This window comes from Lissotriton vulgaris, chromosome 6 (genome assembly GCF_964263255.1).
Source record: "Lissotriton vulgaris chromosome 6, aLisVul1.2, whole genome shotgun sequence".
Taxonomy (NCBI): domain Eukaryota; kingdom Metazoa; phylum Chordata; class Amphibia; order Caudata; family Salamandridae; genus Lissotriton; species Lissotriton vulgaris.
The window spans coordinates 1,798,485,332-1,798,499,914 of NC_141694.1; positions in this window are offsets into that span (position 1 = coordinate 1,798,485,332).

Consider the following 14,583-nt stretch of genomic DNA (forward strand, 5'->3'; position numbering starts at 1 on the left):
AGTTTAATTTTATTTATGCATGACTTGCTAGTCCACAAGCGTGGCTTGCACTAGCTCTTAGTCTACCCTGATCTCCTAACTTGCACTTGGGTTTGAGACACGACCCTATTCTGCTTGCGTGCTGCGCTGTGTACATATTGCTGGCTTCCCCATGTTGGCGATTCTTATCTACCATCTAATTGGGATACTGTTTTCCTTGGTTGCTGTAGCTCTTGCCAGTCTTTGACAGCAGATATTGAAAGACCCCCACCCGTAATATCTGTTTATGGGCTGGATTTCATTTGGCCCTACCATAGGTTCACATTTCGGGCCTCCATTTCTGAAGAGGCTCAGGTCCTATGGGTCCAATCCTCGTTCACTATACCTGTAGGAACCTGTTTTTGATCAATTTCTGTCTGCGTCGAAAGTTAGTTTATTCGCAGTACAACTCTTATATCCTATATTTAACTTCTGTTCACATAGTACCCTACCAGTGTTATGGAAATCAGTTCAGTTCATACAAATTTATTTCGAAAATTTCCATCATAAAAGACATTCATAAACACTCTACTCTAACTAGTTACAGCATGTGCCCTACGTAATAAAAAGCATTTAGACTTGGTTAAAAAGTTGATTTCTGAACACAATTCTCACCAAATGATGGATTAGACCTATCATGCAGTCTAATTAAATAAGATACATAACACATGATTAAATTTACAATTAAAGACGTACCAGGAGTATATTACAATTTAAAACAATCAATAGATCAACCAACAGTGTCAAGCTGGTGCCTTGCTCTAATAATCCATGTCCAACCCAAACATTTTGCTACATCTATGGCCACAGGATCAGATGCATTTGTCCTCAGAAGCCATAGAGCCTCCTGACCCACCTGTGTTCTCAGATTGGTTTTAACCATTTTCTCCGGGGGGCTAGGTAAGCAGAGCAGACAGAAAACATGGCCAAATGACTTTCTGGTCCCTACACCAGGGACAAAACTCTATGGACTGACCCCGCCATTTATTAGTGAAAGATCTCAATGGTAACGACCGACCCTAAACTGGTGGTATAGCTTCCTATCACTACTCTTGGTAATAACATTCCATTAATCCTCTAGCCAGGGGCCGAGCTCATGATCCAAAAACCTGCCAGTCAGAGGTATAGTCGGACTGGACGATAAGCTGGTTTCTTTGGGCCACCCAATAGTGCCTTAAATTCCTTTTTGGAAGGAAAGGCATTATTTCCAGGGGCCAACCACAGCTGACTAAGACCCATGTTATCCAATATAGATTTTACAATTCTGAACCAGGGAAGATTACCTGATCCCACTATGGATCTAAGTTCTAAAACTTCATTAGCAAACGGTGCAAGTTCCGGAGTTGACCATATCCTCCTCCACAAAGCAACAGTCCTGAACTGGGCAGCTTCATCAATAGAATGACAGCCCAGGTCCAGTAAGAGGCTTCATGGGGGTAGATTGGGGGAGGCCAACCAAGTTACGAAGGAATTTGTTTTGTACTCTAACCAGCGAGGATAGGTCCGAATAGCCCCAAAGGTCCGCACCATACAAAATTGCAGAACTTTTTTTAGCATTGCTTATTTGAAGTGCGGGACCAATCCTTTTTGTTAGTGAAGTTCTCTGTTCCTTGATAAGACACCCAGTCAGTCGGTTGGGCGAATTTCAAGGAAAGTACATCAAGCTGCGATTTCCATCTAAGCCTATTTTCTATAACAACCCCTAAGTAGGTCATCATTTGCACCTGCTCTAGCCCAATGCCGTTCATACTAACATGACCCACCAACGGCCTGTTTTTGGTTAGCACCATAAATCTGGTTTTACTGACATTAACCTGAAGGTCGTTGTGCTTGCAAAATGCCTCAAAATTATTTTATGCAATTTGGAGCCCCTTTTGAGTTTTAGATAGGATAAGGGTGTCATCTGCGAAGATGAGTGGAAACTTTGTACCACCTGAGGCGGGGGCATCTGTCGGTGTATCCGCAAAATACTGCACGACCCTGTTGATAAATAATAAATAGTTGGTGCAAGTACACACCCCTAGCGGACACCACGAGTAACTGGAATCTGTGACCTGCCCCTGCTTGCCCAATCTAACCTGCACAAAGTTTGCTCATGCAGTTTTATTACTAAGTCCAAAAGATCGTGTGGCATACCCATAATTCCTAAGGCATCCCATAACTTAGCTCTTGGGACAAGATTGAAAGCAGACTTGAAGTCTACAAACGCTGCATAAATAGTTCCTCCACCCAAGGTCTCCACTTTCCAATAGATGAGAATAAATCTAAACACCTGGTCGATCGTACTGACTCAGTATCTAAAACCAGCCTGCATGGGGGATAAAATATTATCGAGATCCATCCAAACCTGGATTTTAGCCAACACCATCCTAGCTATGATTTTCTGAATTGCATCAATTAAGCTAATGGGGCGATAGTTCCCCGGGGCCGAATGGTCCCCCTTTTTAAATATAGGTAATATTTCGGCCCCCCGCCAAGAGTCCGGGATCTGAGCCCCATTTGCGATGGCATTGGCCTAGTAGGGTGAAGTACGGCACCCAATTCGATGAGTCATATTTTAATAAATCTGCATGAATAGTCTATACCCGGAGCCTTCCCAGCTTGTACCAAACCCAGTGCAAGCTCTGCATCTTTATTCTTTTTAACTATGGGAGGGCACGGCGTCCAAGTCAATGGGGCACACTCAGCGGAAACAGTTTCTATTTCGGGAACCCTAAACTGGGACTTCAAATCAACCCAGTCATCCGCAGATGCATGATTCGCTGGGACTTGCAATTCCAGGGTATTTCCTCATTTAACGATCTGCCAAAACTTGGTCAGATTTCTAGAACTGCTTGCCTCATATAGGTCCTGCCAGTGTTGGTCATCCCATTCTCTCTTGGCCACCCTTTGAGTCTTTTTATACTCTAACCTTGCCATCCTAATCTGTAATATCGCAGGATTTTAAGGCTTTAACCTAGGAGCTATGTGCCGGTCTGCACGATTTATTATACCATATATTCCCTGATTTTAAAGCCGAAATTTTCCCAGGCTTAATTCTTTTAGAAAAGAGCTTTCAGTGTACTGAAAAGCTGCTCATTGAGTGCACTTATATGCGCCAGATGGTCCAGGGGATCAACCAATGCCTCAATGGCATGCAGTGTAAATGAAACTTCATGGGAGATCCTGTCTAAAACTACGGGATCTTCCGCTACCCTACTCCACCGAACCCTACGCCTGTCATTTGTTAGAATGGCCTCTGCCGTGACACTCAGTGGCTCTAATGCACACTGGGCTACTTTCAAGTTTTATACTGAGCACCAATGGATTATGATCACTCTGGACGGGCGGAAACTAACATATCCTCCAATAGCGACCAATACTCCGCTTTAATTAAAATAGAATTTATTCGGCTCTTTCTAATAACATTGTCGAATGTAACACTACCTATTTTGTCAGAATGTGATCGGCCATTGACTGCTCTCAGCCCCCACTCAAGGCACAATCCCAGCCAATGTAGTGCTGCCTCGGTCCCTTTTTTAATTGGTTTTAATTCAAGGGGATGGACATTCCATAACATGTCTTCTTCTGCATAGAAGTCCTCTCCTTCCCCTAGTAGGGGCTCAAAAGTACGGTTGAGGTCCCCAGCCGCAACTACAAACTTGTCCCGCCCCAGGGAGTTGAGAAAGATCTAGCTCATTAATAATCACTGGGCTCCGCCCTCCAGGAAGGCCACGGGCATAGCCATAACGATAAAAGTGGTATGCTTTATCCCAAGAATATCTGGGTTATATACTGTCACTTCTGTAGGCCTGTATCTAAGAGACTGCCTTACCCAAATAGTTTAACCACCTGACGCTCTACCCATTCTGGCCCTCGTTGCAGCTTTATAGAAATTGAGATACCCTAGGCGGTGGATAGGGTCAGGGGGCCCAACTTTCTTGAAATATTAAGATATCATGGTTATCCATGGTTATCCACAATCGGCCCACTCTCCTATAACTAATTTGCTTTTCAGCCCTGCAATATTCCACAAGACTATTTTGAGAAGAGCATCCTGTGTGGTTGTGTGTTTGTTCTGACACCCTCAGGTTGGACCCAAGTGGCCACCCACCCTCTATCGGGGGTTCTCTAACTGGAGACTCTGGCTAAGGAGGCCGGCGAAGACCTTCCTACGCCAATGCGGACCTCCTGATCCACCTCACCTCCCCTATATTTCTACAAAGTGCAGTTTTGCTACCGACGGCGACTCCATCCACCAGTGAGCCATTCTCCAAGGGAAACCCCCCTTTGATTGCTTGGGCAAAATATTACCACAAGGTGAATTCAAGAGTCAATCTACCCCCTCTAAATCAGTAAAAGGCTCAAACCTATTTGACAAGGAAGGATATTGCCCGATCAAAAGGGTTTTCACCATAGGTTCTTCCGCAATGGGACTTCGGTTGGGGGCGGAAAGGACCACAGTTTGTACGGGGATAAAAATAATCAAGACCCAATGATTGAACATCACCCACTCTCCCAAACCTTGGTTCCCTACGAATGAAGTCGACCACCCAGGGATACTTAAAGTTCACGATAACACAATCTCCCTCTAAATCCTTTGAACCATGTCCCACCCAGCTCACACTTCTAACACCCAAAATCTTGGTGTTGGAAGTGGGAGGAAGAGTTCTACTCTTATTGAGCCAATAAACGACTTTATTTTTCAGCCACCTATGCGATACTGATTTCTCCTCCCCAATTGCTGGTACTCCCACCAATTTAATCGTGTAAGGTGCGGACTCTGGGGGAAGATTTACACAGGGGAGTCGCTGTTTAATGACCTTCTCTAGCGACGAATACCCATTAGACTTACTACCTGTGTCTAGTACACATGATGCAGTCTTCGTTCTAGGCACCGCGCCTACCACCGAGCCCCTGTCCCTGGTAATACCGAAGGGGTTTTTACCTTCAGGGCGCTTCTCCGTACATGGGCGTCCAGACTGGATGTTAGGCTTGTTGATAGTAACTTGTTGAACCACCCTTGAACCATTCCCAGTCCCCAAGCCTTGGGGAGCAATGACTTGGTCCTTTGTGTTAGCCACACCTCTTATAAGATTATCCAGCGTACTGGAATTTGCTATAACTAGCTTCTCTATCTGACCTAGTTTAGAATTGATCATCCTAGTTCTCTCCAGTAAGGGTAACATCAAGGATTTGACTAGAATTTCCATTTTACCCAGGAGCCCAGCGTCATCCATATCACAATTGGGGGATTGTAGTATAAAATCTGCTGGGGCCCAAGGTGGGCTGGGGGGCTGGGCAGGAACAAGTGGAGCCAGAATTTTGCTATTTTTCTTTTGAATTTTGGCCAAACCACCCTTCAGAGTACCACCCCCTTTTCCTTTTGCTACGTTTGCTATTAGCTGATGGGCCCTGGTTCTGAACAATTGGGGGGGAACGATGTGGTGAGGGAGAAGTTAAAACTGCAATTAGAACTACTGGAGACCATATTAGTTGTAGTTGAGTTTAAGATGGGGCAACCCGCTACATTATCAGAGGCTGCCAGCATAGGACTAGAGCTGGAGCCCAGAGCAGCTGAGGGATCTAATGGTCTTGGTGGTTCGGGGGATGCCACTGACCCAATTAGGCCTAGAGACGAACGTTTCCCTGTTAAAAGATCTAGGGACAAGCTTTTCTCAGTAAGGGCTATTTCTTTTTCTAAAATTACTGTTGCCCGTTTAAAAATTGGTCCAAAGTACCAGTAACCACCCCGCCCGTGGATGAAAGGGTTACATTTCTATCCTTCCCAGACCGTAGAGACATAGTAACTGGTACCTAGAGGCTATAACACAGGAATGCAATCACAACAGTATTAAAGGGCTTTAAGGCTGATGTGGCATCATAAACTCTGCACCAAACCACGATTTAAGGGGGGCCCCAGCCTGGCCTTGAACGACCTTAGACGGCCCGCCCTTTGCCCGGGCTTCGCCCGTGCGCGTCCCGCGTTGCGTGGAAGGGGCGTAATTATATAGAGCAAGTAGGATGGCAGACTGCGGGAAGAGGCTCCAGGTGTGTTAGCGCTCTGAATCCTGGTCCTCGCAGTCCTGCAGTCGTCGTGCTGGTCCAAGCCCCGTGAGTTCAGCAACACACCTCCGGTGGCAAACAGGTCACAATATTCCCTTCCACACCAACCGCCAAAAGTTCCACTGCTGCGAGCGGCTCCCGTGGAGTGGGGGCCGCGAGCAGTTTTAAGGCTGCGGGCAGACTGCGGGAAGAGGCACCAGGTGTTAGCGCTCTGAATCCTGGTCCTCCGGTGGCAAACAGGTCACAATATTCCCTTCCACACCAACCACCAAAAGTTCCACTGCTGCGAGCGGGAATCACTTTAGCACAAAGTGTTTCACCAAGTACCTTACTGTCCTGCTTATGCACTCACCTTTTGTATTGCAACTCATTGGAAATAAGTGACTCAAAGTATCATCCAATATTTTATGTATCAATGAGATTAATTCTCCTAGATGTAATTAATGCTTCATTTATAAATTCAGGAACTTTTGCCTACTTAAGATTCCTTGTTCAAGTATAACGTGAATGCATGGAAAATTCCTTTCTGTTTGACTTCACTTGCTTTTTTAAATTGGATTTCTGATATTTTTCCACTGCATGTACCCATCTATTCAATATATATTTTCATTGTCATTTTCTAAAACAAACCTAACATAAATAACAACATTTGTTATTCATCCAGCCTTCAGTGCAATTATTAATTTGTACAAAACGATTGATCTTCGTATGTCTTGCATATCTTTCTGCAGCGCAAGCATGCAGTAATTGATTGAAAACAATTCCTTAGAACCATTCCCCCTCCTAGGTCCCCGGGTGTTCTTGGGTTATTGAGGTGTCTGGGGAAGCCCACCCAGTAGGATCCAGTTGGGCATCGTCCCCTATTACATCAAGACTATAGTACCATCTCCATTTGCCCCATACCAACCAAAGGTTTCAGGGGCTGCCCCTTGCCTTGTAGGTGACCATTTCAGCTGCCATATAGATGTCCATCCCCACCCTCCATTCTTGTTGCCGTGGTGTATCTACAGCTCCCAATTTCCTTGCCATGTCTCTTAGCTACTACCAGTGTTGGTACAAGGAAAATTAATTGAGGTCTGCCTAGGTCAACTTCATATGAAATACCCAATAGTACAAGTTGGGGATCGAGGTGTTTAGTATTTTGCCTAATTCCCTCATTCTCTTTTCCCAAAAGGTTTGTATCTGGGCCCATTCCCAAATGGTATGGTAGAATCGCCCTCTCAGTGCCTACATCTCAGGCATCTAGAGTTCTATGCTCACCCTATCCTGTGCAATTGAACTGTCATAGTATTTTATATTATATGAGGCGAAGTCGTGATTTGATCGCCACCTCCCTGGGGAACATAAGGCTGGCTCCCAGTCTACATTTCCTAGCACGTCCATTTTACCCACCCAGGTCGACCTTAGCTTGCCCAGTCTACCTGGAGCGTTGTTTTCAGAGTTTTATATGTTAACAAAACAGCTTTAGTCATGATACATTCTTGGAGCAGTCTGCCCTCTAATGGTGCATATTCCTGTAATGGGGAATTGTCTCTTTTCTTGGTCAGCCAAGAGTGTCTAAGCTGTGCTTACTTCAGGAACTGAGATAGTTGTAACAAGTATTCTGCCACTGGAATAGCAACCGAACACTAAAAGAAAAGGTTGTTTACCCATAATTCTAGTTCTCGTCCGGGGGAATCCTAATCAGTCATAAACCCTGATTATTCTCGTTCATGTATGGGTCTCCCAGAGCACTCAATTTTATATATGTATATGTAATCAACTTTGTACGCAGCACTCCATGTTTATCTGCAGCCTAGAGGTTAAAAATAGCCAGCTTAAATTTAATATTTCATTTAAAAAAATCAGTTAAAGCGTAACTACTCACCCGTGGGGGTCTCAAGGTGCTGTGTGGCAGGCGGTTGCAGGTTCCACTCCATCCAGGAGGGGGCTGTTAAAGAGCCAGGTCTTGAGGTTTCTCGTGAAGATGTAGAGCAATGTTGTCTGAGGTGGAGCAGAGGGGTGGTCCAGGCTGTCTGCTGTGACGAGGGCATGAGTGACTGTCTGTACTTGAGGGGATCCATTTGAAGGTCTTACCTAGGAGGCGGAGGGGGTGGAAGCGGGAGAATGCAAGAGTTGATCTGGTGGTCCATTTTGAGCGCTGCGTCCAGGATGATTCCAAGGTTGCATGCGTGGTCTGTGGGGAGTGGGTGTTCTTCCGAGGGCGGGGGGGGGAGGGGCCACCAGGTGTCGTGTCGGACCCAAGATGAATACTTCTGTGTTGTCAGGTTGTAGGCAGCTGCTTTTCATCCATTTGGAGACTGCTTCCATGCCATCTTGAATGTTGTCTGAGGGTAATGGGTTCGTTGGATAAGGAGAGGATGAGTTGAGTGTTGTCTGCGTATGACAATGTTAAGTCCGTAGGTTCTGACAATGGGGGGTGAGCGGAGCAATGTAAATGTTGGAGAGCATGGGACTGAGGGAGGACCCCTAGGGGACTCCCCAGGTGGTAGGAGTAGGGTCCGAGTGGAAAGGGGAGGGCAGTCTGACCCGTTGCATCCTTCTGGAGAGGAAAGAGTGGATCCAGTCGAGGGCCTTGTCCTGGATCCATGGGTCGGGGAGGCTGCGTATTAGGGTGTGGTGAGAGCTGCTGAGGTCTGAGTGTGAGGGCAAATCTCGCTCCAGTAGGGAGCGGATGACGTCTGATGCAGCAAAGATTGCGGTTTCTGTGCTGTGGATTTTTCTGAAGCTGGATTGGGAGGAGTTGAAGGTGTTGTGCTCTTCGATGAAGGTGGCGAGTTGGCTTTTGATGGCTTTCTCAATGACTTTCACTGGGAACGGGAGCATGGGGATGGGTCTGTAGTTCTGGAGGTCGGTGGGCTCCACCGAGGGCTTCTTCAGGAGGGGGTTGATCTCTGCGTGTTTCCAGACGGAACGAGGTGATAGGGAGCAGTTGATGGTGTGGCAGAGAATGGGTGCGATGGTGTTGGTGGCTCTGTTGAAGATGTGGTGGGGGCAAGGGGCCGTGGGGGCCCCGGAGTGGATGGACTTCATCGTCTTCAGTGGTGAGGGCTGTCCAGTTGTCAATCGTTTGCTTCAGGATGTCAGGGGGTGGCTGGTGAGGGTTCAGTGTGTTGGTTGTCTTTGTCGAAGTTGTCCTGAAATTTTCTTGATTTTGAGGTGTAAGAAGGTGCTGAGTTTGTTGCAGAGGTCTTGTGAGGGAGGGGTCAGACTCGGTCATAGGTTGGGCAAACTCCTTGATGCTGAAGAGTTATTTGCTGTTGTGCACGTGTGGAGATTGTCTTCAATTGACCTTTCCTAGTTTTTTAGGTCTCCTAGCTTTGCAGCGCTGCTCGCTCGCCAGAGATATGAGAGAGGGATTTCGGAAGGGGCCTTGAAGCCCTGCCCCTCATTTCCATTGGCTGGCGTCACCGTTTATGCTAAACGGTCGGCTGCCATTGGAAATGAGCTGTTTGCGTTGCTTCCCTTTCGCCTTTTGGTCCGGCTCATCGGGACTGGATCACCTGCTTCACAGCTGTTGTGAAGCAATTTCTTATCTCAAGGAGGCGTGTTATATAGACAAGCTGTGAGATCCAGTCCGGATGGGCCGTCCCAAAAGGAGATAGGGCTTCTTGTTTATTTTTGTGTCATCATTTCACTTGAAGTGCAGGCGAGATGCAAAAATAAACAGCTGCTGCCTTCCCGCAATGGCTCGCGCTTGTTTTTATCTGAGCGTGGCTGTGAGTGCGTTTGCATACCTCTTCGCATGCATCTTTGTCTCCTTTGATTCGCAATCTGCAATTTAAATGCAAAGTAATCACTCCCCGCCAAGTATGCCACAGAGCTTTGTGAGGGCACGTGCCCCTAAGGGAATAGCTGCGTGTGCACCATAGGCGGGCGCCCTCCTCAGGCCTACTCAAGCTTCCCCGTGATAGCTATAGGTTATTCTTTCTCGTGTTCATAAAAACAGCAAGATTTTAGTGATGTCAAGGGGATCGCTATAATTTAATAACTGCATGTTTTTAGCAGAGTATCGATCCGCTGAGACCTACAAGCTGGCGATCAATCGGGGGAAATGCTCTTAAAAAGACGCTGTACACATCCATTAATAGCCATAATGGCAGCAAATAAGCAATCTCCAGCGGGGCCAGGCACACAATTCATTTTCTTTTATTGTTTTTTTTGCGCCTGCTGCGTAGTTTTTTCCGTCAGCTTGGCGTGGAGTCTCGTGGCAAGCATTGGAGGCCACAGATAGTGGGTCACACCGAGGAGGGGTGTAGGTGTTATTGCAGAGTAGGCGTTTGGGGCTCGGACCACCATGGTGTGCTCTGGTGATCACTATAGCCTACATCTCGGTTGCTCGGGCCCAGATGCACACTGTTGATTGGTTCTGTTTATAACCTTTGGCAACTTCTGTCCCCCAAGGGATCCACATTGTGTGGACTGGCACAAGCAGGAAACATCTGGATCACAAAGCACCCCAAAGAAAACCTTTTGACCATATTAATGCAAATGCACAATTTATTTTATTTATACATTTTTGTATACTGCGAACACTTCACAAAGGTGTTCGAAGGCTTTACCATAGAAATAGATCACACAAGGTACAGAATTGTATTGTATGGCGTTTTTGTAAAGCGCGTGGTTACCAGGAGGCATCCCAGCGCTGAGATTGAGTAATACTCTGAAGGGGGGGGGGGGGTTGGACAGAGGATCATTTAGGAAAGAGGAAGATTTTCAGTGTTTTCCGGAAGCAAAGATGGCCGGATTCAGCGCGTAATTGCAGTGGGAGAGAGTTCCAGTGTGAGGCCGCATTCACCGAGAAGCGGCGGCCTCCGGAGCGGGCTTTCTTGGGTTTCTGGCCACGGTGCCTCGAATCATTATCTGAGTGCAAGGGTCTATTGGGTTTGTAGGGGGTGACTAGCCTTCTCATGATCTGGGGTCCTTTCCCTTGCAGGATTTTGTGGGTGATACAAAGGGATTTGAAGATAATCCTCTCTCGCACAGGGAGCCAGTGAAGCGCTTTTAGAGCAGGTTTGGCTGATGATCTGGGGGGGATGCCCATTAATAGCCTAGCAGCAGTGTTTTGGGTTTGTTCAAGCTTATTGATTGAAGCTTCAGGGGCTCCTAGGAAAATTGCGTTACTGAAGTCTAGTCTTTGTATTGCTTTGCCCACTTGCGTAATCTGAACTTACGCACACCACTTACTCAGAGAAACTCCAATACTCCACTGGAGGTAAAAATGAGCTTTATTAATATTGTAGGCAAAGGCAATAAGTCACTGAAACTAATAGTCTTAGGCACTAGGCAAAGGCAATAAACAATGAATACACCATACTATATACATAAATATGAAACTGTGCATACAGGTATATAAACAGTTAATGTACAAAGCACCTCACCAGATTCATTTGCAGCACCGGAGACTTCAACATCCCTGGGCCAAGCACTGAACACCAAGTCGGGAACCCTGCAGAGTGGGGGCCCAAGGAGTAATCTCTTCGGGCACCAAAGTTGTCCCGCGAGTGCGTCCACTCCAAGACTGAGTTCCTGAGCTCCACCCCACAGACACCGCTCTTTATAGCTTAAATCAACCTGTTCGAGAAGCCTCTAGCAGGCGCTCTCGCCCATTTATTCACAAGTGCTGGCCCCCATCTCTGCATCAGACCCACCCACCCAGACCTGGCCAGATTCTGTTTAGGCGGTGTCGAGGCAAAAGACATTCCTTTCTCAATCTCCGGCCTTGGAGACTGGCACAGCCATCCTCCCTCTGTCCTAGCAATAAGTATGGAATGCATGAAAACACTCTGAAGGTACAACATAACCTCACGAGGCATCCTCACGAGATGCCTCGCACCTGCTTGTACTGGCTTACGTGAATAACATGTTTATGTTACTGCTGAAGTGTACCTCTAGGTCAAGGCAGCTCAAAATGGAAGTGCGATGCAACAAAATGGAAGATCAGAGCATTGCATGGAATCGAGGTCAACATATGATTTAGCACGTGTAAAATGGCAAATACAACACAAGTCTTGAAAGAACTAGACCTTGTATCAATACCCTCCTGGAGTGATGAGTGGAAGGACTTTACGGGCGGAGCGGAGTAGGCTGAAGCAGGTACCTGCTGTCTTTTTCGCTTGTGTCTTAAGCGAAAGGTCCTGCTCAAGCCAGACCCCCAGACTTTTGATTTCTTTTTTTGGGGTGGGAGGGTCCCCTAGACAAGCCGGCCAGATGGAAGAGGGCAAAGAGGCCGACTTGTGCCCTAACATCATGATTTCTGTTTTAGATCCATTAAGCTTGAGTGAGGAGTCACACATCCAAGCATGGATCTTAGTCAGGCACTGATGGAAATTATCAGGGCATTGGTTGAGTTGCGAGAGTGAGACGACCAGTTGGGTGTCATCGGCATAGCTTACTATTTTTATCCCAAAAGGCGTGACCACATCCTCCAGGGGGGGCCATGTACACATTAAACAATGTGGGGCTCAGGGATGAGCCCTGTGGCTGCCCACACTGGAGGGGTATTAAGGCAGATTGTGAGTTGCCTTCCCAGACTTGGAAGGTGCGGTTGGAGAGGTAGGATGTTAACCAGGTCAGAGCAGACCCTTGTATTCCTGCTTCAGGCAGGCGCTGGATCAGGATACGGTGATTCACCGTATCGAAGGCTGCACTCTGGTCCAGGAGGATCACTGCCACTGAACCTCCTGAGTCCAGAATGCGCCTAGCCTCCTCGATGACAGAGAGGAGGGCGGAGTCAGTGCCCTGGCCTGGCCGGAATCCGGTTTGGGATTTACGCAACCGGTCATTGGATTCGAGCAAGTGGGAAAGTTGGTGGTTCACCACTTTTTCTGTGATCTTGCTAAGACCGGGGAGAAGGAATATGGGTCTGAAGTTGGCAAGCTCTAGAGGGTCGAGATGGGTTTTTTAAAAGGGCCTTGACAATAGCTCCTTTCCAACTGGGAGGCACAATGCCCTGTGAAAGAGAAAGGTTGATGAGCTCAGTTGCCGGGGTGGAAATGGAGGCAGCTATCTGTTTCAAGAATTGCATCGGGACTGGGTCGCTGGGGGAGCCGCTTTTGATACTGGTTAGGGTTTGATATTTTTTATTTTCTGGTCGAAGTAAGTGGCTAGATTGTTGCACTTGGACCCTGAGGGGTCTTGGGGTAACGGGGGATCGGGGATCTTCAGAAGTTCTTTCACTATTTTGTAGGTTTCTCTCATAGAGTTAGAGGCATTTTTGATTCTGGTATCATAAAAAGTTGTTTTGGCATTTCTGAGGGCGACTTTGTACGCTCTGATCGCGTCTCGATAGGTGTCTTTGTTAGCAGTATCCCAGTTTCTTCTCCAGATACGCTCAAGCCTCTTACAGCCTTGCCATAGGATTCTGAGCTCAGGAGTGAACCAGGGGGCAGAGCCCATTCTGATCTGCTTTTTCCATAGGGTTTTTTTTGGTAGGACTAAGTCCAATGAGTTAGAAAGCCAATTTATGAAGTTGGTGTTGGCTACGACGGGGTCCGAGGCGGGGGGCGGGGGGGGAGCGTACTAGAGTGTCAATCCACTTCTCCACTGAGAGTTTCGACCACATTCTATCATGAGTAGAGGTACTGGGCAATTGTACCATTTTACAATCGACCTGCCAAGTGAAGGTCATGAGGAAATGGTCTGTCCAAGGGAGGGGAGACGGAGGGTTGGTTTGTAGTGACCTGATATTGGAGAGTATCGGGTCTAGGAGGTGACCTTTATAGTGTGTGGCCCCTGTGTTCATGAGATGGATCTCGTAGGAAGAGAGATCGAGGAGCAAGTCAGTGGCTACTTTGTCTGAGGGTTCGTCAAAATGGAAGCTCAAATCACCTAAAATGGTGAAATTGGGAGCGGAAGAGGCTAGGACTGTAACCGTCTCTAGGAGAGAGCTGGGAAAAAGACCAGCGTTCCCTGGGGGATGATATACAAGGAGGCCTGTGAAGGATGTGGTGGGGGAGAGCTGGAAGTGGAAGTGGCAGTTTTCGGAATCCGAAATTCTGCCGTCCTTCATCCTGCCAGTTGAGTGGTTTTTGTACAGAATGGCCAGTCCGCCTCCTTTACCCGAGGGTCTGGGCTTTGAGAGGATAAGGTATCCTGGGGGAAGAGCACGGACAATGTCGGCCTCAGAGTTGGGGGATAGCCACGTTTCTGTAAGAAACAGGATGTCCAAGTTATGATCCTGTAGCAGGAAGTTGAGCTCAAGAGAATGTTTCGGGAGGGACATGCAGTTCAGTAAGGCCATACGTAGGTCAGTGATGGCTGGGTAGTGATGTCGTGATCCGAAAGAGTCTGAGCTACAGAGATCGCAGTGCGTGTACGTGTGCTCATGTTTAAGCACATGACAGTGTCTATTCTTGCGTGGTCTCAGGGAGAGGAGCTCAGTTCGGGAGTAGGAAATGGGTTTATCAGTAAAAACCGGCATAGGTTCTTGCCCTGAGCCCGGCAGTGCCCGGACGGGCCCAGACGCGCTTGCCTCTGGCGCGCCATCAGCGCGGACGGGAAGTGGGGACCATTTTATAG